We start from the raw sequence: 27842 nt of genomic DNA, 5'->3' as shown, positions 1-27842 counted from the left end.
CTGACGTGAATCATGCATCCCGATCCGAAATGATGGAGGTGGGCACCCCGTGCCTCGAAACAACTTCTTTAAGATATACGTCTGCGAGAGTGGAGAACTTATCCGTTTCCTTAATAGCCTGGAAGTGTGCAGACTTGGTGAGTCGATCCACGATCACCCATATAGTATCATTCCCACGCTGGGTTCTGGGTAGGCCTGTAACAAAATCCATGGAAATTTCTTCCCATTTCCATTGCGGTATCTTGGGCTGCTGAAGTAGGCCCGCTGGTTTCTGATACTCCACTTTGACTTTTGCACACGTCAAACATTTGCCGACGTAAGTTGCTATGTGGGCCTTCATGCTAGGCCACCAATATGTAGTTCTGATGTCGTGATACATTTTATCCGAACCTGGATGTACCGAGTAGCGAGACTTGTGAGCTTCATCCATCACAAGTTCTCCTAAACCGCCATATAGTGGTACCCAAATACGCCCTGTTACATAGTAGGCGCCGTCTCCCTTTTGTTCTAATCGTTGCCTTGAGCCGCGTAAAGCTTCAGCCCTGACGTTTTCTGGTTTCAATGCTTCCACCTGAGCATCTCGTATTTGTGCAGGAAGTTCAGACTGAATAGTGAGTTGCAAAGCTCGTACACGCCTAGGTAAGGTGTCCTTTCGACTGAGAGCGTCAGCCACAACATTGGCTTTGCCTGGATGGTACTTGATGGCGCATTCGTAATCATTAAGTAACTCGACCCATCGTCGTTGACGCATGTTCAGTTCCTTCTGCTTGAAGATATGCTCGAGACTCCTGTGATCGGTGTAAATAGTGCACTTGGTACCGTACAGGTAGTGTGGCCATATCTTAAGCGCGAAAACAACAGCTCCCAGCTCTAAATCGTGCGTCGTGTAGTTCCGTTCATGAACTTTGAGTTGACGAGAAGCGTAGGCAATAACTTTATCCCGCTGCATCAATACACAACCAAGCCCCTGTATCGATGCGTCACAATAGACCACAAAATCATCCGTGCCCTCTTGCAATGAGAGAATAGGTGCGCTGCATAATCTATCCATCAGGTACTGAAAAGCAGTTTCTTGTGTATTACCCCAACGATAGGTAACACCTTTCTGTGTCAACATTGTAAGCGGTTGTGCGATCTTGGAAAAGTCTTTGATGAATCGTCTGTAGTACCCGGCCAAACCCAAGAATTGGCGTATTTCCGTTGGTGTACGCGGTGCAGGCCAGTTCCGTATCGAATCTACCTTGGATGGATCGACATGGATCCCATCCCTGTTCACCACATGGCCTAAGAAGTGGACTTCACGAAGCCAGAAGTCGCATTTAGAAAACTTGGCGTACAGTTGCTCCTTTCGAAGAAGTTCCAAGATAAGACGTAAGTGCTGCTCGTGTTCCTCCTGACTCTTGGAGTAGATCAGAATGTCGTCGATGAAAACAATGACGAACTTGTCAAGATAGGGTTTGCACACCATGTTCATTAGATCCATGAAAACTGCAGGCGCGTTCGTAAGCCCAAATGGCATGACTAGAAACTCGTAGTGACCGTAGCGAGTTCTGAATGCTGTCTTGGAGACGTCCTCATCCCGGACTTTCAGCTGATGGTAACTTGACCTTAGATCAATCTTGGAGTAGTAACTCGACCCCTGCAACTGGTCGAATAAGTCGTCAATGCGTGGAAGAGGATAACGGTTCTTCACTGTGGCTTGTTCAGTTCGCGGTAGTCTATGCACCTCCTGGAAGTGCCATCCTTCTTTTTCCCAAAAAATACTGGAGCTCCCCAAGGCGAAGAGCTTGGACGAGTGAAGCCCTTATCCAAGAGCTCTTGTAGTTGCTTCGACAGTTCTTCCGGTTCAGTTGGAGCTAAACGATACGGTGCGCGAGCTATTGGTGCTGCTCCTGGGGCTAGCTCGATTTGAAACTCGACCTGGCACAGGTAAATCTTCAGGAAACACTTGAGGAAAGTCGCGTACAACTGGAATGTCCTCTATTCTCTTCTCTCTCAATGATGCGTCAGTAACAAGTGCTAACATAGTAGTGTGGCCCTTTCGCAAACACTTCTGGGCCTTAAGGAAGGAGATGATGCCCACTACAGCACTACTCTTGTCGCCTTGAATTTCAAGAGGTTCTTGACCAGAATGAGGAATACAAACAATCTTCTCTTTGCATAGGATCTCCGCTTGCTGTTGGGATAACCAATCCATCCCAATGACGATGTCGAAACTACCCAAGACTAGGGAATAAGGTTGATGGAGAATGTCTGACCAACTAAGACGAGGTTACAACCCTTGACTACCAGAAGATTGCTGACCAGTGCTCTGATAGTCATCAATCTTTCGCTGCCGTGCCTGAGACTGAACTGAAGTTGAACCCTTGCTGAAGGTTCCATCCCACCTTCTCTTGTTGTCATTGGGAATAGCAGAAGTAGTAGTAGTAGCACCAATGCGTCTAGGCAGCTTGTTCTGTTCCACTGCCTGATCCGTGAGGCGATGAGCAAGATGAGTAACATCCTGGATAGTAGCAAGGTTGGCCGATGTCACATAACTTTGAATCTCTGAGGCTAGACCCTTGAGGTACAATTCGATACGCTTGATCGGAAGGTCCACCATGGTTGGACACAAGATGGCCAGTTTGTTCGACCGTTTCGTATAAGCTTCAATCTCTGACCCCGTCATCTTCAAATGATAAAGCTCCACTTCCAACTTGTGGATGTCATCGCGTGTGCAGTATTCTCGTTTGATCCGTTCCTTGAAATCTTCCCAAGGTGTGGCGTTAGCAGCTGCCAACCCTAGGATCTGTACTTGCGCGTTCCACCAAGTTAGCGTTATTCCTTCCAGAGTTCCAGTGGTGTACTTCACCCGGCGAGCCTCAGGGCATTCACACATTTCGAATACTAACTCGAGCTTCTCAAACCAATGGAGTAGTCCCACTGCTCCTTCCGTGCCACTGAACGTGCTTGGTCGACAGTCCATGAAGTTCTTGAATGTGCAGACAGGTGGCTGAGCGTGTTGACCTGTCGTGTGCGTAAGAGTAAACATACTTGAGCACGAGTGTTGGTTTACGAGAGTAGGATCTAAAGATCCTAGAGTAAGTGGTGATGGCAGGTTACACCTCCTGCCTGGGCAGCTGCGAGTGCTGCGGTAACTTGTTCAGTGATTGAAGCCGCCAACTGGGCTTGAGTTAGGTTAACGCGTCCACTCATGATCTTGATATCAAGGAGAACATGAGTGAGAGATGTTCACGAATAGTGCGATGACAGAAGAGTGTAAGCACACAGGTGTCCTCAAGCAATAACAAATAGTGAGCAATGTAATCAAAGCATACCACGAGCAAAGTTCTATGTAATTCTAGCAAGTAGGCAATAAACATAAACCTTATTACCTAGGATGTTGAGTCTTGCACGTGGAGCGAAGCGTCGTTGTGGATCGTGAGAGCACTGTTCTGGTTATAGTCTGGTTTTAATAAAAACGTTTTCCCATATTAAAACCAAGTTCTCTATAACCAATGGCTCTGATACCAATCTGTCACACCCCCAAAATCCACCTGCGGAGTATCACCGCTTGGGAGCGTGACTGACCAGGATCAAGCCACCAATCATATAGAACAATATATATAGTAAAAGTAATTGCCATTAAACCAAACCAAATCCATATGAAAGGTGTTCCAAAACATAAGTAAGTTATCACTGTTTAGCAGAAGCGTATAAATAAAACCCATCACAATAAAGTATCAAATGTCATAAGTGTTTAACAAGACGATCACGATCCAAGACCATAACGACCAGCTCCTCCCTATGCAAGCTCCATGTATCTATCGACTTGCAAGGCATGTAACAGAGGATCAACAACTAGTTGAGCGAGTTCACAGAAAGTAAATGCGTAAAAGTATATTCCTTTGTAACATGTGGCTCTACTGGGCCGATAGTACGTTCTATTGGTGGGGGCTTCCCATGTTGTATAACCACTAGACTATTCGTAACCATAAGTGTTCTACATATCCCGAGAACAGTAACACGTACAAATTTACGTAGGTTTTACGTAAGTATCCTTCACAACCGAGGATAGGGGTACGCGGGGGTTTACGTAGGTTTTACGTAAGTGCCTGACACAACCGAGGCAGTAGTGAGTATAAGTTCACGTAAGTTTTACGTGAGTGTCCTTCGCAACCTGAGGACAGTGAGCAGCATATGTATACGTAGGTTTTACGTATGTGTCCTGCACAACCGAGGACGATGGTATGGTAGTCTAGTAACAGTGTATGTACGATTATATTCAACCTTATTCCTTCAATCCCATTCCCAAGCCCTGGGAATCCCATGCCTTAGTAAGAGTGTGAACTCACCTTGGTTTGCTCGGTATGTTATTGCTTCTAGGGTTAATTAGATGTCTAAGTCCGTTACACACGACCTAAGTATATTGCACATAAATCCGATGTGAGTATTTTACTTTCAATTACGTTTACAACTCTTTGGTGTTCAAACAGTAACATACGGCAACGTATCACACAATAATATGCAGTATCATTCAGTAATACGTAGCATCATATCAGACAGTATCACATAATCGTGTACAGTAGTAAACAGTAGCATGCAGTAGTATGTTGTTCTTTACACGAAGTTCTGAACTTGGCATCAACATAAACTCAGTCTTTCCAAACGCTACGACAGTGAATCATGTGTGCATATATTTTAACTCGGACAACGTATCATACATATGAAATTTGGACACATATACATCATTTCATCATACAAACATTATTCAATAACAGCAAGTAGTGATCATTCTGTATTCGACATATGTTTAAGCATAAAACATAATCTGCCATTAATTTACTATCATTCCATTAACATGTCAAGATTATCAATCATTTCGCAATACAAGTTAGGACCACCTTATACTAGTTAAAACTCGGCCAAGGCTTTAAAGCCTAAAACTCGGACAAACAAATAAGGGGGGGGGGTTCCCCTGTTCAAAAGTCGGACAAGAGTCCATTAGCACAAGCTCGGATAGAATCAATGGGGGAAAGGGTTTAAAAACTCGGACAAGATGGGCAAGGGGTTAAAAGTCGGACCATGGGGAGGCTAACAAAACTCGGACACTTACATGATTAAAGGTCGGACCACAAAATGAGTTAAAACTCGGACCAACATCACAAAGCCACAAAATTCGGACCTCATAAGCTCTCACAGAAGTCGGACAAGGCATTTAACAAGTGATATTCGGACTTGACCCCTTTCCTTTCAAAAATTCGGACAGCATGTTATATATGTATAAACATCGGACCATATGATGTATTCAAAAACTCGGACCATGTAATGCTCACAAAAGAATTCGGACTCCAAGTCATAAGTTTGAAAGCTCGGACAAGAATTCTATCTTAAAACTCGGACTTTATTATCATTTCAAGAGTTCGGATCTTATAAAGCAATAACAAAAGTCGGACTATTCATAACATGTATAATGTTCGGACCATATGCATACTTGATACCAAAACCCTAGCTACGCACATAAACATGAAATAAGCAGCGTAACAGTTACGTTCTTGCGAACAAAGAACCCTAATTTCATTGTGTCAGTCTAGCATCAAACCAATTATCCAACTAATCATGTATTCTTAATCACCAAGCAATCGATTAAACAACTATTCAATATCATTATCATCATTATATGAAGAACTAGGGTTTTCATGAACACATAATCAAGAATCAAGAATTGATAATAATCAAGTAATCAATTAGGGTTTACAAGTATTACAATGATCAATAAACAATTACCTTGAATGATTCTAGAGAAATAAAGGAATCAAGCGTGATGACTATCTTGTGCCAATGATGATGGTGGTGATGATTGCCAGAGAAAAGTACGTGCTTGGATTTTTGTGAAAATGATTAGTGAACAAGGGATTAGGGTTAAGTATAATTTAGGTTTCACTAATAACTCTTTACACCCTTTATTATTATATTTTACAATAGTGCACCATCACAAGCAATTTCACAGTTTCACAACCAAGTTTATGCATTTGACAAGTCTTTCACAATTAACAAACAACCATGCACAATCTCACAATACACTTCATTGTATTAAAACGTATGCAATTCCATAGCAACTAATTGTGCAAATAATTAACTACACAAACAATGAACGTGCAATAAATGCGAAACATGAATCTTGGAAATTCGAGTTGTCACAGCACGCAAGCTGCAATACAAAGCATGCCATTATCAAATGGGAGACGGTATCTTATACCGCAAATCATACCTAGGGCCCCTCCTACAATGCGTCAACCCCCAAGATGCCACATACCTCATCAGAGAAATACATGAGGGCATGTGCGGCATACACGTAGGACCACGCATGGTAGTGGCCAAAATCATGAATGCTGGGTATTACTGGCCCGGCATGCACCTGGACGCCGTCAAAGAGTTGCGCAAATGTGTCAACTGTCAACGACATGCTCCAAAAACTTTGTGCCCCAAAAACAACCTGGTCCCGGTCACCACCGCATGGCCCTTCCAGAAATGGGCAATCGACGTTGTGGGACCTTTCCCTGACGCACCAGGTGCAGTCAAATTTATCATAGTAGCGGTTGATTACTTCACAAGATGGGTAGAGGCAAAACCACTCGCCTCGACCACTGCTATGATAACAAGAAAATTCATATGGGAACACATCATCTGCCGTTTCGGTCTACCAATGTGCATCGTCACCGATAACGGCACCAACTTTGCTGCCGACGAATTCCAAAAATGGCTAGAAGAGCTACACATTGAACATATATTCTCATCTGTGGCACACCCGCAAGGAAACGGTCAAGTTGAGAGTATCAACAAAAGTCTAGTTGAAGGCATCAAAGCAAGGTTGGGAACGGCCAGGCGTGGCTGGGTCGATGAACTCCCAAGTATCCTATGGGCTCACCGCACAAGCCCATAAACGAGTAATGGGGAGACACCTTTCAGCCTAGTGTATGGCTCAGAAGCGGGGATCCCCGCGGAAGTAGGCCTCCCTTCACCCAGAATGTTGGCTATTGAAAAAATAGACAACAGTATGGAACGCAGGATTGACTTAGACCTTTTGGAAGAAAGGCGTGAAAACGCCGCCATCAATGAGGCTAAGTACAAATCCAAACTGGAAAAGTACTACAACTCGCGTGTCCGCGTTTGTACTTTCAACCCGGGAGACTACGTCCTCCGTGACAATGAAGCATCTAATGCTGAACGCCCAGGAAAACTTGCCCCCAAGTGGGAAGGACCCTACCTCATCAACGAGGTCTTGGGAAAAGGCGCGTACAAGTTGCAAACGTTAGACGGCGAACCTATCGCACGTACATGGAATGCACAACAGCTTAGACGTTGTTACATGTAAGCCATGTTTTTACATTTTCATGTAACCTATCGGGCCGCAGGCCATTTGCAATTAAATAAACGAGCAATTCAATGCAATATTGTTTGTTACTACTATTACAAATGCGTGTTCCACTTTGCGGTATCCGCAAAAACAGATTGGCAAAATCTTCATTCGCGATACCCACACAAAGTGCCAACCACACACAAATATTGTAATAGGCCAGCAAAAGGTAAAATATTAAGCATCTATCCGGCCGGATAGACAAGGTTTTACAAATCTCACACAATTCCTAAACCCTAAAAAGGTAAACAATGGAATTCACGTATACTCATATGACAAAGGTATGGAGTATACTTGACCCCATTCACAAATGGGTAGAGTCCCGGATATACAGGTTTTTACAAAACTTACACAATTCTAAACCCTAACAGGGCAAATGACGGAATTGACGCGTACTCATACGACAATGGTATGGAGTATACTTGACCCCATTCACAAATGGGTGAAGTTCCGCATACATACGTTCAAACATGCAAAAATTAAAAACACTTGTACAAATTAAACAACAAACTTTATGTTCAAAAAATTCAAGCACCTACGCGGTGCTTAATGGATTTACATAGAGTTTCCAACATTTACAAAAGGAAAACAAAAAAGGGGGCACACTAGCCAACCTAAACCCTATTTTGTACCACTGGTACCCGCGCCATCCTGGCCGCCACCAGCGGGATTTTCCTCTTCTGCATCGGCATACAGCATCCGCAACCGGTCAACGTAATCCGCAGCCTCTAAACATTCATCCAACTTCTCCACGCAAGAGAGGGACGTATCATAAAAGGAGGCAACAGCCGCATTAAGGCGCCCTTCGGTGTCCACGTCACGAAACCCGGATCGCTCTTCAGTGAAACCACCTTCAGACATGACTTTTATGTGACCAATACAGCGGTTGTAACCAGCTTTAAAACCGGCATCGCGGGCACGTTCCTTGACCAAGTCCAAACCAGTTGCGGTTTCAGGAGCATCCATGATAGCCTGAACAATCTGCAACAAAAAGATAATAAGGTCATCATATGGTCAACCTTTGATACAAAGTCAAAAAATACTTACATGTGCAATGCCTTGACTCCGCATCCACTCACGATCAGCCTCCAGTTGTTGGAGCGAAGAAGTCAGAGCATCTCTGGCTTCAACGGCAACATTAGCCCGCTCTTCCGCTGCAGTCATCCGGGCTGTGAGGTGTGTAACCGCGACCTCCCGAGTCTGAACTTCAGCCTTTCAAAGAGCAAAAAACAGTTTACTCAAAATCAGTAAACATTCTCAAAAGGCGGAAAGAAAAATACAACAGGAATAACGAATCATACCTGAAGGCTGCTAACAACCTGCTTCAAACGGGTCTGCTCGGCATTCGCCTCTTTAAGAGCCTTAGAAGAGTGACTCTCCCTCTCTTTGGCCTCCTCAAGGGCCTTTGCAACACGAGCCCCCGCTTCCTTGGCCTCTTCAAGCGCCTTTACAGCCCGGGCCTCCGCCTGCTGCGCTTTAACCGAAACCGCCTCCGCTGCAGCTTTCTCTTTGCCCAAAGCAGCGTTCGCTGCCTTGGCATTCGTCAACTCCTGAGGAGCATGAAACAGATTGTCATTCTGCTTAGCCCAAGATTCATTCCACTTCTTGTGCTCATTGGAAAACTTTTCGTTCCAACTCTTGCGTTCATCAGAAAGTAACTTGGCAAGAGTACGAACCTGTTTCAGCTCAGTAGTTGCAGCCCACGCTGCAGTCTGTTTCTGCTTATCAAAAGCAGCTCTATCTCTTTCAAGCTGCTCCGCACCCACACGAGCAGCCTTCACCAACTCTTCCGCTTCGGCCCGCAAACGAGCAGCTTCTTCTTCCCTGCGGCCTAGCACCTTGTAATCTTCCAAAATGGCATTCGCCACAATGGAACTTCCTACCAGCATCGAAGAAAGTTGGTTGATGCACAGCTCACGGGGTGCGGCACGGGCACGTTCAGTCTCAAATGGGGTGCCCAGACCACCCAAAATCTCCCTGCACACGAAAGGATCGTTCGAAATATCATCCCCCTGCATAACAGTCCAGGGGGGTCGATGATAAGCTGTACTTCGATCCTGCGTGTAGGTGCGGTAATAGTACTCCAATTCAGACTCCCCAGGTTGAATAGGAGGCCCGTCATAACCCGCACCACCGGAAGAAGAACCGGTAACCTTCTCACCAGCAGAAGATTTCTGCGGCTCAGCATCAGTCTGCCGCGGCTCAGCATCCGACTTCTGTTTCCCAACATCTGAAAACCTCAAGTCCAATCCATCACCCTTATTGGGAGAGATCAGATTGTTGGAGGAATCCACAGTATCAAATATCTGGGAAACAGTCTTTTTCACCGTCTTCTCCACCTGCACGGTGGGATCAAGTGTCGCATCAAAAGGGGCCGCAGGCTCCTTTGGCACCTCAGGTTCCTTTGGCACCCCCGCAGGAAAATCAAAGAACAAAAAACCTGCATCTTGTGATTCTGCAATGAAAAGAGCAATAACTATTAATACAACACATTGTGCATACAAAAACAATGAAAAAAGTTATACTCACCAGCAGCAACCGCAGGTTTCTTTTGCGCCGGAGCAGCCCTTTTTGACTGCAGCTTCCGACGTTTCGGTTCACCACCACCAGCAGCCTTTTGCTCTGGTTCTCTCTTCTTACCAACAACGGGGGGACCCGCAGGGGTTCCACCCGCAGCCGCACCACTACCTAGAACATCCAAACCCTCAAGGGTATCAGATACTACCACGTAATCGGTATATCTGCGATAACAAGATCGATAGGTACCTGCGGCCCGAGACACCGGAAGAGGGGCAACTGAGCCCTCACCTTTCTCCTTACCACGACCCCGCGTGGTTTTCTTCACCTGCTTCTTCTCCACATGCTTCTTGGGGATGCTCTTTTCAAACTTCCCCAAGTCCGCAAGGATAGCTGCATGGGAGAAATCAAGCAAATAAGTTACGAGGGTAAACTTGGACAACAAGTACAACTTGGAAAATACCTTTTTCGCCTTCTGGCATGGGTGCCCTTAACACATCATGTTTGGGTACACGGAAGTTACCAACAATTTCTAGATTGAAACCTTCCCGTAACTCAACCGGAATCAGATCAACTTGGCCCTTGAAATCGGGCTCAAACATCCTCCACAAGCCAACCGCATCCACTGATACAACACATGCATGCATATTACTACAAGGATAACGAAGCAAGAAAAACAATAAAGAGCAACAGGCTTACCACCACTCTTTTCTCGCAGAACGGGTCTTGCCTTCCTGTCCGGCCTCGTAAGCATCATCCGCAACACCCACAGCTGGTTGTTGTCTAACTTCTTGAGTTCAATAGGCCGCAGCCTAGAGAACCAATCCTCAGTCTTCGCGGTGGCAACATGAATGTCCTCATCAGTAACACCAATATTGACATCCCGGAAAGTCATATTGGCATATACCGCACAGGCTTTAACATAGAAGAACTTCATCTTCCAATGGGTCACACCCTTCGGAGGTGTCATCAACTTCAAACTCCCATGACGTTGAGTAAAAGAGAAAAAACCGGTGTTCACCGTCAACTGGTAAAATCGCCGGAAATTTTCAACAGTAATGGGCAAGCCATGGGCACGAAAGGTATACTCAAAGTTCCTGATTCGGAACATCCCAAAGGGACTAAGTTGGGAGATATGGAGATGGTAGTACTCCAACACCTCCGCAACGAACACCGTCACCGGCAACCGAAGGTTGCCTTCGGTGAAAAAATCTGCCCACAGAGTAATATAACCGGCCGGAGCATCGGCACCGGTATCCCCCTCTTGTGGGTAAGTAGCCTCCCACTCGTCGGCCATATGAACGGTGGTCATCAGGTTTTTAAAACCTCCCTTTGACCACTTCAACACCGGTAACCCACCACCGGAAGCATCAACATCATCGTCTTCGTCTTCATCAGCCGCCACTACCGGCTGTTCAGGGTTTTCACCCTCCACATTGTGTACATTCGATGGTTCAGCCATCAGAAATATGAAAAACAGAAAGAACGTAAGTGGAAAAACTCAAATTAACCTCACCGGAAGTTCAAGAAATATCGTCGGAGAAGACAGAGAAAATGTTTCTCTCACCGGCAAATTTTTGAAATTTCGAATAAGTGAGGGGAAACCACGAACGGTTTCCCCTTATATACCCATCGCAATTAATGCGGAGGGAGAAAACGAATCATCACGATCAAAAAGAGCGAATTACGCGACACCACGTGTCAAGCGCCGTTTCCGCTGACGGTTATCACGCGCGCGTGGCCGCCCACGCGCCTAGGGTGCATTTAATGCCTCGGGCAGTGCAAATGTCCTTTCATTTAATGCCTTTACACTCCTAGCTAGAGTGCATTTAATGCCTCGGGCAGTGCAAATGTCCTTTCATTTCAGCACATGCCAGAATGATCTCACCAACTTCCACCAACTCACACGTGAGATCAGCCACGTATGCAACAAAAAGCGACTACATTATCCAATTATAAGCGGCATGCGGTTTCTCTGGTATCCCATACCATAACCCATACCGCATGTCGTTTTTTTTACATACCCCTAAAAATAGGCAAAAATATATATCTCCACACTATAAGGGGATATAATACCTATCCGCACTACCCACGAGCACACGTGGAATATGCGGAAACGACACACACGAGCACGTTCAGGTGTGTCAGATACTCAGAACCAGCGTTGTTCTTTGGACTGAACCGCATCTCAGAAACAGGTAAACCGCATTGCCTTCATTCTCTTCAAGCTTCAAATCCCTCCTGTCCGGTTCACAACCACAGAGGGTGCATGAACAACTTCTTTAACAAGAAGAAGGAATGGAATGTACGCGCATGCACATCAGCAACCCTGACTCCTGATCCTTCAAGAGCCACATCCGAGCAACACTCCCGTTTCAAGCGAATATGGGGTGACAAAACCGCAGACGCTCACGAGTCGCTGCGGACATAACCATAGTTTCCGCAAACAGTTGCTACGGAAGAGCCACAACTAACTTCACATCGAGGAACGAAACTACTTCAAGGAAAACTCCTCGGTGTTGGAGCGTGAAGGAAGGTGCCTAAGGAAGAGATGCGGACGAGATCCCCAATGATCATACGAGCCCTTGTCGAACAACAAGCGATCGAGCAAGCGGTAACAAGTCTGCTTATGACTTTGTTACCCTACTTGTAAGATGGATAGAATAAACAATGGTGGGCATTACCATGCCTATGACCATGTTTATTTGACCATTATCCAGAATCACATTGTTCGACCAAACATGGCCAACAATGACGCAAGTACCAAGCAATGGGGTAACTGCAAAGGACGTGCGGTTACTAGAGAGCTAATTGGAAGAACATGAACACCCCACAAAGGGGCTCATCATTTGATGTCCAATCATGACATCAGAAAACTCTCTTCTTCATTCACCACTTCAAAGGTTGGTTCGAAGTTTGTGCACACCTTCAAACACCATCTCAGAGATTGGTTCGAAGTTTGTGCATACGCCCAGCAAGGTCTCAGGTTGGTTCGACAAACCAACAGGTGGCACCCAACCCGAGGCTGAGAATTTCGCATCAGACGAAACATTCTCACCGGTACGGAAGAGGCGTCAAATGACTCTTCCAGACCTCCAGCTTGATTTACAAAGAGCAAAGACCATCCACTTGGTCTAGGATCTTCTCCAGACTCCAAACTACCTTCTAGACACCATAGTCCAGTACTCCTCCCACATGCAACTTGCATATGGCAGCAACACTAGACTGGGGGGACTTGAAAGGGTATGGTCCCAGATCTCGCGTCAGCATCGACCGCGAGTGACCATTACCTTTATCAAAACCCTCACTAGCGAAACAACCTACTTATGTCCGTGCGGGAACGCATCGACACAGTGGGTGAATCCAATCTGTCCAGTGATGGAGGAGAACTTACCTGGAATATTGGAACGGTAGAGTGATGCGGCATAACATCACATCTGGTGTATGAAAACGGAAGTATTCACAGCGATGCGGCCTCGCACCGCGTCTAGTGAACACTTCTATCAATACAAGGAAGCTGGATAACAGCAACAGTCACCACAAGCGACGATGCGGCTAGCACCGCATCTCGCGTTTTTCTTGATCACAAGCAAGAGACGCGATAACATCAGATGTTACCGCGGGCAGTGATGCGGCTCGCACCGCATCCAATACGCCCAACAAGTGGGACTGACACACCAGTGCAAGTAGCGCCAATGACAGTCATCTGTCAGGGCTACGTATGGAACAGACTGACGTGGCGTAACCTCCACACTCGACAAGCCTGACACACCTGCAAAGGTGCAGCATGTCGTCAGTCTGTCCTCATCCTCCTCCTTCACTCCTCGGCTATAAATACCAACCCCAAACCAGGTTTGAGGTATCTCTTCACAACTCTCTCACTTCTACTACTATCATACTTTGCTTCCCAAGCAGATTACTGATTCTCACGCCGGAGAGTAGTAACAAGGAGCACCCCCACCCCATCCTCCTTGTTACGAGTCACGGTTTGTTTCCTTGTGCAGGAGATCAACCCACCGGTGATCCATTTAACGATCCTCGAGAGGAAGGGATTAACCCTTCTTGACGAGACCAGTGAGTTAACCCTGCCCGGTTAACCATTGTTTCATCAGACCGTAAAAACCCGTTCAATTTGACGATTTTCAGTGAAAAACGTGATAAAATGTATAAGATGAAGAAATAGATGAAATTCGGATCTGAAATCGATGAAATCTTGTACGAATCTTGTTATTTGATCAGTGCAATCAAGCTCCTGCTCTGATACCACTTGTAGGACCGGTTTTGACACCAAACGATTACGTAACAACACGTTCGACGTGCGGAATCCGTGAACGTGCGTGACCAAACACACAAGAAGGTACTAATAACGTGATTCTATAGAATAATATGACGAGTACAAAGTGCTGAGAATCACGTGAGAGAACTTTCTCTCTCTAGACTTTTTCTCTCTAAGCTTAGATCTCCTAAAAGTCAAATGAGCAAAAACTCTTAAATCTAACACTATAGCTCCCTATTTATAGACACAAGGTTATAAGGTAGTTCACCTTATTTACAATGATGCCACCTTGCCTTTCTAACTAGATACTACAATAAAAGCCTAGATTTCTTCAGTTTCAGCTACGGAATTGATTGACGGAGGCGATAGACATTACTGCACTAACAAAGGACACTATACGGTATCACTTAACACTTTAACGGAACGGTATCTAACCAAACAACCGGACATTACCCGAAACACCAAAATCTTTCCAAGAACATTGTTTCACTATTTTTGAGCTAGTTATGGTCTCCGAATACCCCAACACACTATAAAATATGTCATACACATAATACACTAGATATTACACTTAACCTCCTAAATATTTACCTACTATCATCAAATTTTACAATTAACCCCCCTATGCCTATTTACGGTCCAAAGGACCCACCAAAATCACCACCATACTCTCGTAGATTTATTTCCTTATTTTATTTGGATCTTTACTTAATTTGGTGGACTAAATATTAGAAGACAAGATTATAAGTATGGTGGCCTTAGATCACAAAATCATTTCATATCTTCACTCAGCATCACCCCACTCCCTCAAACTCTCTCTCTCTCCCTCTCGGCTCACCCTAGTGCCGCCACCTCACCACCTTGTCACCACCATCCATCCATTTTCAAGCTTAATTCAAGTGTAAGAAGGTGTCTTGTGAAGCTTGAAGCTCGAAGAACTTGAAGAACCTTCATCCATTGCTTTTATCATCCATCTTCATCATCTTTTCTCTAGTAATCTTCCCTAGCGTTTGAGCTAGTTGTAAGTTTCTTACCACTAACTTTTACTTCTTATTTTGTTGGTTAAAAGAGATGTACATTATTATGAATCACAAGAACACTAAAAGATTTAAACAACAAGCATGAACATGAGGCTTAAAAGTGATGAAATCTTGTTGGATTAATGTTGTTATAGTCATACATGGCACTTGATTGTTATTTACTTGATATTATGTTGATAATCACCATAAGGAGCTTGCTAAATTGTGATTAAACACATGATTTAGCAAGATAGAGGATGATTATGTGTTAACCTAGGAAGATCATCCTCACTTATGAACATGAACTTGAAAATAAAATTATTTCTTGAAAAATAGTAAATAAAGTGAGCAAGTAATTTTGTAAATCTAAGATTTATGAATAAATTTCCAAGAAAATCAAGTACAAAATATGATTTTAGTAGAACTTGATTCTTACATAGATGTACATTATTTTTGGTAACAAAATGAGTGTAAGAACACTTTATTTACAAGAAGAGTTCAAAAGAATAATTTTTGTAGAATATGTTTACAAGTTGTAAACATCTAAAATCTCCAAGAAGGAAGTTTGTTAAGAAATAAACGCACTTTAAAGGGTAACTAAGTCTACTAAACATGTTACCAAGTTACTATGAATTTTTGTGAAAGTTCATGTTCATATTGTTATATACATTGTATAGTTTTTGCACTTGAAGTGTAGTTTGATCATTGATTGTTGGGTTGATTTTTGAAAAGAAAATGATATGCTTTATAGCATGGACACCTCCGTTTTTATGGGAAACTATGGCGAAATTTTCTAAAAATGTAAACACTTAGAAAATATTTTCTAAGACAAGTGTTTACTGGTGTATTTTAAACTATGTTTTTCAAATATAAATCTCGCCATAATTTCTGTAACAAAATGCAAAGTGTCAGAGGTTGGTTTTCGTAAATAAAAGTGGATAAATATATATTTAGAATATATATTTTATACTAAAACGCTTGTGTGAATATTTGTTTATTTTGTGGAATAGTTATATCATTTTAGGGTAAAATAATATAACTTAACAAATACCATGGGAATTACAAATCCAAAAGGATACCAAAAATTACAAGGAATAAATATCTAAGTTACACACTTGGTATTGTGAAACCGAACGCAAAAACGTAACTTACGAATATATTTTTGGTAAATATTATTTTGGATACAAGAAGTCAAAAAAATATATTTTTGGGAAAGATATGTATATTTTGGAATACATTATTTGTGACAAAGAAGGTTATATGTATATATTTTCTAAAGCGGGACTTAAAAATATATTATTCGGAACTACAAATATACATGTCAAATTTACCCCCATCCTTGGGTAGGAAATACGGAAATATATACTTGAGAAGTATTGATACAAAATAATGGTTAAACAATTATTCCAAAATTAAATATAATTCAAGGTTAAAATAATTATTATTTTAGCAAATGATTATACTTGGAATAATATTGGGAAACACAAGAAAACGTAACTCAAAAACCTTCATACTAAGCAAAGGCACGACCCGTTCGTCTAATAGACATTAGTACGTTGTAGGTTGTCGTGTAGCTGGCAGAGCTTGAGTTACGAGCAGGAGACGCACTACAGTGAGTTCATGTCCCCCTTTTCTTTTAAGTGTTTTCAGTTTTATACTTCGGGGGTGAAATACATGTTACAATTATTAAAAACGTTTATTACAAGGTATGGTTAGCTTAAGAAGGGTTTACTACTAGATCATGTGAAGGGTGGGTACGACACTTAAGGCCATCAATCCTCGTCGTAGGACCGAGGGACATGAGTGATAGATCTATTTGGGTGTAGCGAGCCCACACCCATGAGGCCGGGGCGGCCCATAGTGGTGACTATGTCTTCCAGCCGGAAGCCCGGTACAAATTTGCTAGGTTTGAGTCTTCCTGCACCAGTTCACACATACCATTGGCTTTGCAACCCATTGGTGATCTCTTTTTCCTTAATTGCTACATACCAGGGACACTTATACATACAGACATACTTTAAAGGTTTATACACACAGACATACACATGAACTCGCTCATCTTTTGTTGATTTTTCAAACTACATGTATTTCAGGGAACTAGTGGATCTGGCGGGGTATGCATGTGTCAAGCTGCGTTTGAATAAAAGATGTTATCTAGGGTTGTTGAGTTTAGAGGGTGTATTCCTTTCCTGGACGGGATACACAATTTCTAAACTCAGGTTTTCTTTAGGTACTTTTGTTGAGTCTTTGTGAACTCAGTTGAACATGTCATGGTTTGTAACTCATTTTAAGTGTCGATGTTTTCAGACAATGTTGTTATGGTATCTTCTAAACTCTTTTAATGGATAAACATCTCGTGTTTTTATCATATAGCATTGTTGTGATTGTTGCTATGGTATTAAGAAGTCACACCAAAATAACCACGCTTCCGCAAAAGTCAGGGTGTGACAGTCTCGAATTCTTTGTATTTTGAAAACACTTCAGCCTTCTCTTTCATAAAGTAGGTCCATACAAATCGAGAAAAGTCATCCATGAAAGTAACCATATATCGCATACCTTGCATTGAAGACTGCTTGACTGGACCGAATACGTCTGAATGAACTAATTCAAGAGGTCCATTCGTGCGATGATCTGAACTTTTATACGGCAGTTGCTTCGCTTTTCCGTACTGGCACCCCGAACACACAACATCAGTTTTTACTTCCAACATAAGGAGCCCACATACAAGTTCCTTTATAACCATTAGTCCTAATTTGTCAAATCCAACATGTTCCAAACGTTGGTGCCACAAATCAGCCGTCTGCTTTCCCTTTTGTTTTCTCTGCATACGGTGATTCGACATTAAGAACATACGTTCTCTCCGTCTTGCGTCCATGAAGCACAGGTATGGATGACGTCTCGAACTCTTTAAACACTTTGACATCCTTTGGACCAAATAGAACATAGTAACCATCATCGGTCATTTGCGGAACCGATATTAGGTTTTTCTTCATCCCCGGCACATGGTAGGCATCTCTTAGTGTTAATTCTTTCTTGTTGCTACTCGACTGAAACATGACGTCACCGATGTGAGCAATCGAATGTTTTGAATTATCTGCAATTACAACTACCCTGCTACCACCATACTTAGTCGGATTTTGCAATTGTTCCTTGTCTCCAGTCAGATGGTTTGAGGCACCCGAGTCCATGATCCAATCGTCCAACCGATTCCTTTAGTCTTCTGTAGTGGCAGTGAAAGCGGCAACATCTTCGGTGTGAGCTACAAGGGCTTCCACATTCAAGCCATCTTCAAGTTCAATCGTGGCTGAGTTACCTTCATCGTTTGTCTTCCCACGACAATTCTGCGCCTTGTGACCTTTGTTGCCACACTTGTAACATTTGAAAGGAAAGCGTTTGCCATTGTGATGAGTTTTTCCTTCACCAGACGACTCACCTTGGTCCGTATCGGATGACTTTTTCTCATTGTGATCACGACGTTTGTTCTTGTCGCCAAACCGGTTTGAACCTCTTTCAACATAAAGAGCCGTATCTTCTGCTTTTGTTGTCGAACCAATTGTCAAACTTCCCAACTGCTTGGCTAGAGATTCTTGACTTGCCAAGAGATTCTCGAATTCACCTAACGACGGCTGCGTTGGCCAACCCTGTACAGCAGCAACAAAGCTCCTATATTCGGGTTTCAATCCATGTATGATGATACGCTTCATTCTAGGATCACCAATAACAGATTCCTGATCGAGATCGCCAATTTCTCGACATAAAGATTTGACTTTGTGGAACTATTGTGGGATTGTTAGATCACCTTGAGTTATACTAAATAACTCATTCTCTAACATTGCAGCCTAGCATCATTTTTCTTGGACAAAACTTCAGCTAGGGTATCCTATGCCGCCTTAGGGTTCACCGCATCCTTGATATGATAATGGAGTTCTTCCTCTAATGTTGTCATGAGGATAAACATAACTTTACCGGCTTTGACTTTCCACTTCTGTAGAGCTCCATCTTGAGTCTCTCTCGGGGGTTGCATGGTGTTGTTTCCTTGCACCACTTCCCACAGATCTTGCCCCTGCAAATATGAAGAAAGATACGTAGCCCAGGTCTTGTAATTCTGGTTATTCAATTTCTTCACTCCACCGATCAATTGCAGGTCCGACATCTCGAATGTGGCTCTGATACCACTTGTAAAAGATTCAATTGATATTTGTTGATACACAATCAACCTCACAAAACACTCAAGAAAACTGTAAATGAAAGAGAGAGCAGTTGCTTTTCGAATGAAACTCGATTGATTCAAAAGTTGCAAATACAAAGGAAATAAATAAGTAGAAAAACACTGAAAACTAGGGACCATGACTGCCACTACTCAACATGACTACCACTACTCAACTACCACCGATAGACTAGGTAACCACTAACAACTTCCTACATATTGGCATGAATTAAAACAATTAAAACAAAAGACAAATAACTAAGCCAATGCACATGCACGTGCATGACCATAGACCCATGTGAAGCTGCAAACTTTAACAAAATTGTAACAACCCTCGTCAAAACTATTATTTATTGTATTATTTTATTCAATAGGAAAACCTAATTAAGACACCCAAGTGATTCTGCACAAACCCTACGAATTTCAGAAAAATCAGAATCAGGATCAGGGCCCCTAAAACGCAGGGGGGGTATTCCCTACTCAACGATTATCCTTATAATTTGCTGTAGGAATTGAATTTCGTTGTACGTTGACTCACCAAGGCTATGTTGGACACGAACCTACCCTATCCTACTTTGACTTCCCAGGCGATACGCGGCACAGGTCTTGGATTCTTCCGCGACACGCGGGAGGTGCAAAATTTGGGTATAAATAGAGGGGCCTGGCACTTGCATTTTGCTGTTCGTTCGACGTTAAAATTCTAAATATCCGCTGAGATATAGTCGAAATACTATAAACACACACACGATTCACGAAACGTTGCCGCAATCAGGGTAATAACTCGATCGCTATTTCGATTCAACGTCCGATCGATTGTAACTATCCAACGATTGTCCGGGTGCTGCTCAAATTGAGCTTATACTTTGTTATTCATCGTGATTTCAACTTGAATATTTGAGTGCTGTTCGAATTCGGACTATGCTCTGTTATTCGTTGCGAATCCGATTGAATTGTTAAGTATTGCACTTGTTAATCGGTGGTAGGGTTTAATCTCGTGAATTGTCGTAACTGCTGTATTAGTTACAACCCCGTTTGTGTGAATTAGGTTAATCAGTAGGCTAGACTCTGCCCAAATTGAATCAGCAATCTATCAAGGCTTATCTGTAGACTAAACTTTGCTCGTAGAAATCTGCAATGTGAGTTCATTTCTCTTTTTCATCGTTTGTGAGTCCATACTCTTTTATCACATTTTTATCACCTTTTTGTGATACAATTATATTACAAATGCTTTCTAAAAATCCTAAATGGTTACCAGTTATACTTACAGTGATTAAACTATTATATTTTATAATAACTGCTGGTATGGGAAGTTTTATACATTATTTGATCCTCTTTACGATTAGCCAGAAAGTTAGCTAATAATAGCATGACCAAATTTATAACTAATATTATCTTAACATTAAATTGTTAATAAATTTAATGTATGTTTAAGAATAAATCTAAATGGTGGATACCATAATAAAGTCAAGTATAATGTATTCTATTTGTAGTTAGGTTACTATATCATGATATTACAATTAGTGAATTGACATATTGGATAAGTTATAATAGTTGACATAAAATGTCATTATTCTGGATTACATGATTTTGTGCCATAAATAATATATTTGACCAAGTAATGTCATAGGACATCATCATGTCCATCGTCACTAGTTGAAAAAATGATCAACAGTGATATGACCAGAGACACTAGTTGAGAGAATGATCAACAGTGTTATAATTAGAATCACTAGTTGAAAGAATGATCAACCGTGATATAAACAGAGTCATTAGTTGAAAGAATGATCAACAGTGATATGACCCCGTCACAGGAATCGCCTAATGACAGATAAATTGAATAATAGTAAAGTATAGTTATTTGATAAATTCTCTATTGGACGAAAGTAAGCCAATGAGTGATATTATTGCTGTTATATTGGAACTGCCATCATGTGACAAAATACTGATTGAATGGGGTAAATACAAATAAATATAAAAACTTTAATCCTGTAAGGTATAACAATATATTTTCTAAAAATGGAATGATCTCACTCAGCATTTCCCGCTGACAAAACCTTTTTCAAAACATGTTTCAGGTAATTACCATAGATTGGAATAAAGGCTGGATACGGCACTGAAAGGCATCAAGAAATGGCTTATTAAGAAATATTGTTTTATAACATAAAATTTATCTTTATTAAAGCTACCATTTTAAAATAGGGATTTATCCCATCTATTTAAATCAAATCCGGTGTTTTCTAAACTCTGATATTTTCCTAACTCACGGTCCTGATGAAAATTCCGCTGCAATGTTTGTGACACCTGTGCCACTGCAACCATCAAACAGATTCCAAAATAATGAAATATTGTATCTCATACCTTGGACTTGTACAAATATGTGTATCGTTTGCACATATCAACTCTTGTTCGATTTTAAGCTTTAAATCGCTCTTTGGAGGGTTATACGCGCTCTGATGCGTAAAAATAACCAGTTTAATCCAACGAATACTCCGGAATAGTGACACAGGCTTAACATACCTTAAATAACTTTTACATAACTTAGAAATAAGTTTTGAAGGCTTTGGTATGGCAAAAACAAGTTAATTCGCTTACAGGGACTAAACTTGACAAACTGCGAAAGTATGCCAATTTGAACTGTAACAAACATTCCGGAACATGTCCATAAGTTAAACATACCATAAATATCCTTTACATATCTTAGAAATAGGCTTTGAGGTGTTTGGAATGCTAAAACAAACTTTTGGATCATTCAGGGACTAAAAGTGTCAAAAAGTGCACAAGTTTGCACTTTCGCGCATAACTTACGTTCTGAATACATCCGGACATCCAAAAATTTATGTAAGCATCCTTATATTATGCCTTAGTGTTTGGCATGAGAAAAATCCATTCGTCGCGTCATTTGGATCGTTTTTCGCGCTTATGCGCATTCCGTCGTAATTAAGCGAACATCGCGTTCGTACGACCAAACGAACCAACATCCGGAACATTTTTGAGCATGTTTCATGTCCACAATGTTTAGGCATCATTTTAGGGCCTTAAAGTTGGCTTTACGGGCCTTAGAAGTGTCGGAAATGGCTTAAATACGCAACAGGGACCAAAACTGCCAATTTTGAAAGTATGTGCAGATCAGAAGCTTCAGGCGGCCCGCGTGAGTTTTGCCTAAATGTTGAGGCGGGCCGCGTCAGACTGTCAGACCAGATTCAATGTTTCTAATCAATGCGGTTGGCCTTTCGTTCGATCAAGGGGCAATGCCCTTTCACCCAATCAAAGGCCAAAGGCCATTTTCAGTAACCACCACATTTTTGACAAGTGTACGCACGAGATCGCGGCACGATATTCGATAAACGATCCTAACGGTTCCACTTTTCCTATAAATACCCCCCCCTTTTGTGTAAAAATCACGAGAATCAGATCTAAAAGCTCTAAGTTGAAGTATTACTTCATACCTGAGTTTCTCTGATCTAGACCGGGGACCCTCCGTAAGTATTCTTTCGTTGTTTTATCGCTTTTCGAGTCCGAAAGTCAACGTTTTGTTGACTTTCTGCATTGACCAGCTTATGGTCGATGCAAAGTTCATGGAACTTCAAAACGTGAGCATGATCACGATGGTTGTAGTCCGTAGTGACTATACCTACTGGCCACCACGTTATCTAGGCTCAGTGACGAGTCGTAGTTTCGGCCAAAATGCGCATTCTTGCGTATTTTGTAACCAAACTACTCGTGAGCATCAAAGCCGTTTGTTTTGATGCCAAACCTGTTTTCTAAACTTAGTTAAGCATGTTCTAACATGCTTAGCTTGTCACTTTTAGTTTAGTGCTTATATAGGGTCGTAAGGTAAGCGATCTAAACCATCGCTTATACTTTCGAACCCGACCCATTTGGTCGATCATTAGGATCCGACCAAACACATTAGGTGACCATAGCTATAACCTTCCGAGGTTATACCTTGTAGTCACGATGTTAGGCGTTCCAGAGGCGTTCTACGCGAACGACGCGTAAGGTAGCATAAGCTACCTAAACGGGTCGTGATGGACCGTAAGCACTTAGGTTAAGTTTCATTTTAGTATGTAGGCTTTGTTAAACCATATTACACGAGTCTCCATACTCGTTTGGTTTACGAACCCGCGTACTATCCAATCCTTCCATTTCGGTCCGGTATATTAACATAGCTACCTATTAGGTGCCGTTTGATATCCCGTGATCTTTAGCATTATCTGGTTATTATACAAGAACTCCAAAGCAACCTCAGGTGAGTACATAGTTCCCCTCTTTTACTGTTTTCCAAACTGTTTTGGGGTGAAGCATGTGTACCTATCTGTTATTTTCATGATTTCAAAGTATAATTGATTATACATGTTAGTATTTATCTTTTGACAAACTAAATGACTATCTATGGTTTAAACACTGATTTCTCAAAGATTATAAGATTAATTGTTGGATTGTACTTATACATTCACCAGACCGATTGGTAGTATGATATAGCGCTATTGGACTAGACACCCCATTCCTGTTGTCATGGAATGTCTGAAACCAATTTGTTTCTCCATCCAAATAGGGATTTCCTTTGTGGTATCCTTATAGTCTCAAAGGTGTAGTTTGATGCACTAGGTCTGAATGAATTCTTAAATCGCACCTTTTAAGTATATTTTGATATACTCCCAAAAGGTATAGTTTGATATACTCTCATGTGTGGTATTGTACAGAAACAACATAAGCATTTTATTAACAAACCAAAACATATTTTTAATATGTTATTTACAAATCCAAAGTATACTGTTAATATGCTGCTATAAGGTTATTCGATTAACCTTACATCATTTCACTTACCATACATAACTTTTGTTTATACATTACGTGGTTTACATTTTAACTTGAGTTATACAATAACCTTGGACTATTGGTTTAAACATGAACATTCTATATTGGTGGTTTGGTTTGCGTAAGTGACTTAAGTAACGAGGCGTGTGTAATATGATACAAGCATGGTGGATAGGCCGCTGGTACTTCCTATATATAAGTGCTTGTATGGTATTACATATCGTAGCGTTATTTGAATCATTTCAATTTGAGACATATGGCATTTTATACAAATAACACACTTTTCACGAGACATTGTTTTACAAACGACTTATCTTATACAAACACATTTTTTTACATGGTTATCTGTTTAACAATACAGTGTTCTCTTATTTATACATATCATCCAATCTTATCGTTTTTCAAATGATTTACAAGACAAAGCAAATTACAAGGTTCATGACTGTTATTAAACGTTTTCTTTAAACTCAAGTCATGAATCCCATTTTCACAAAACCTATGTATCTCACAGGCATTTTTATGCTGACGTACCTATTTTTACACATGTTTCAGGTGCTGTCTTGAGATGATTGTTGATACATGCTACATTTAGGATGGACTCATGCCTTAGCAACTTTAAAATTTGGAAGATCATAGTTGTACTTATGTGATTGTAATAGAACAATGAGTTCATTTAATCAATAAAACAATATTTCAATTTCCATGTGTTATGAAACGATGATTCTGTTACAACACTCCCCGACGTTTCCGCCACGTTTTGTTGTTCCACGTGGTCGGGGTGTGACAGAAAAGTTGGTATCAGAGCTCATGGTTATAGGGAATTAGGTTATTAGTAATGCTTTGACCTAGTCTATAACCTTCCTAGGACCCTAACGCGGGTTTACTTGCGTTTAGTCATAAAACAATATTGTCACCTATCCTTAGGCGATGACCCCAACAAGAACATAAATTTCAAAACCGCTTTGAAAACTAATCCTCTGTTCTAGGATGATTGATTTCTAGGTTTTGAACCCTCTGTTATAAGGTTTTGAACCCCTTTGAATTTTCAAAATCCCGTCAAAGTTGGTCTAAATAATGTGAATACATGCAAACTGGAAGGGTGGATGCCTGTACCCTGAGTTTTCTGTCTAAGGCTAGAGTGTTCGTACAAATCCACATAATCGGACCAGTCACTCTTACCTGGGAACTCTTGGGGTGAGTGTCCACTTATAGGCGAGCATGTCTTCGCGATACATTATTTTTGGCCTATTTACCTTGATTAATCACCGAGGTCGTTTGTTGCTTTGTAGTAACAAACAAATGACCACTATCCTTGTTTTCATCAGATATGTTTCATCTCATTCTTTTCGTCTAATTCTCTCACTCGTTTCCTCTCATGTTTCCTCTTTTAGAATGCCTCCTCGACGCGACAATCAAATTTCGAATGCCGAACTGGCAGAAATTATCGCGCAGCAAATGGCTGATGCCTTCCCAAATCTTTATGCTCAAATAACCCAAGCCATCAACAACAACAACAATGCTCCATGCAATTTCAAGATTTTTAACTCGGCTAAACCGCTCAAGTTTAGTGGTTCTGAGGGAGCAACTGGGCTTCTTCAATGGTTCGAGAGCATTGAGAATACTTTCCGTCACGTTCAGTGTCCTGAAAATCGCAAGGTCGAGTTTTCTTCGAGTGTGTTTCAGAAGAGGGCTCTTACGTGGTGGAACGGGGTTATGAGAGACCGCGGTGCAGAGGTTGCATTAGCACAGACTTGGGCCGAGCTTAGGGCTCTTATCATGAAGGAATTTTGTCCTCGTCATGAGTGTAGGGCTCTAGAAAGGGAATTTGATGATTTAAAGCAAGACAGTGGGGAACATCGAGCCTATACTGACCACTATGAGGAATTGAGCTTGTTATGCCCTACTATGGTTACACCTCTGGATAAGGCGATTGAGAAATACATTGATGGGCTTCCTGACGTAGTTCAGGATATCGTTACTGGCAGCAACCCTACTACTGTCAGACAAGCCATTGAATTGGCTGCCACTCTGACTGAATCCCAAATCAGGAAGCGCAAGCTGTTTCGGAAGGGCGACTTAAGACCATCTGACAAGACTGCTCATGTGGAACCAAAGGAAGAAAGTGCTGAGGTATCCAAGAAGAAAAAGCGCAAAGCCTCTCAAAGCTACGCTGTAACTGCTCAAGACAAACAAGTTGCACCAAACCAACCAGCACAACCTCGTAAAAGACAAAACTATGTTGGTACCGCACCTTTGTGCAACAAGTGCAACCGTCATCATCTAGAGCAAGAGCAGTGTCACAAATGTACCCACTGTGGACGGTTGGGACATTTGATCAATGTTTGTCGTTACGCAAATCAAGCTGCTGCAAACCCTGCTGCTGTTCAAGCACGGTTCCCTCCAGGGTCATGCTATAACTGTGGTGACCTTACCCACTACAGGAACAATTGCCCAAGGCTTGTTAACATACCTCCAGCGCGTGGACGAGTGTTCAACATCAATGAGGCAAATATGAACAATGATGCAGCAGTGAACAATTAGTGTTTTGTGTTTCCTTGGTTGTTATCTTTTGACACTTCAAGACAATTCCGTTGTTACATAAATAAAGATTTGTTGTTTTTATTTCTGCAAAATTTATGCGTTTGTATGAATGCTTGATAAAACCTTATGATGTCAACCCAAAGACAAACTACTGGTATGGTTCTGTCATATTATGATCACTTGTGATCTCCCCAAGAACCTTAAACTCTCGTTTCTTTTAAGAATCAAAGTTAAACTCTTATTGAGAATCATTCTATCTTTATAGATAGATCTTTATAAATCATTAAAGTGCCAAATGAAATCCATAGATTGGATTCCTAGTGTGCTTTAATATCCATACCTAAGGATAACAAAATAAAGAATCAAGTTAACTAATTTTGTGCTTATATGTTTTCTTACATGTTTTGTGGTTGTATGTGATCCATCCAAATCCTCATAGACTCTTTCATATCTCATACGAAAGATTCGTAATAGGATATCCAAAGATACTATCTTAAACCCCTAATGGATTTCAACATTGTAGTTAAGTCCCTCTGGTTATAAAGTATTATTCTATAATTGGACCTCTTGAATGGTCTGCTTAAACAGATTGATTTTGAAGATCTGATTAGAAATATCATGTGATGGTATAACTAAAAAATGATCCCTTAAGTGGTCTATTTAAAGAGATCGTACGACGGTCTAGTTAAGAAGATCATGTGTTGATCTAGTTAAAAAGATCGTTCGTTGATCTAATTAAAAGGATCCTTTGATGGTCTAGTCGAATCGCTTCATGTTTATTCAAGTAATTTTTCCTACGCATTATGAAATGGACTGTGTGGACTGTGCAAGGAATTACGTAATTATGGAGGCCTACATAATTATGGAATTCAGTGCACAGGAGCCACAGGAAGCTTCATCATGTGTTAAGACCTAGTGACAAGAATAATGATACGGGAGAAGTCTCGGACCTCGACCAATGTCATTTGTTCTCACGCTCCCCCAATTCTGATCTCAATCACACACCAAGTTTCCTATGATAAGTCTTCATAAGAAACATTCTTCTGTTCGTAGTTCAAAATTCCATGT

The sequence above is a fragment of the Helianthus annuus genome, chromosome 14 (genome assembly GCF_002127325.2).
Source record: "Helianthus annuus cultivar XRQ/B chromosome 14, HanXRQr2.0-SUNRISE, whole genome shotgun sequence".
NCBI lineage: Eukaryota > Viridiplantae > Streptophyta > Magnoliopsida > Asterales > Asteraceae > Helianthus > Helianthus annuus.
Note: the sequence above shows the minus strand (reverse complement) of the source record.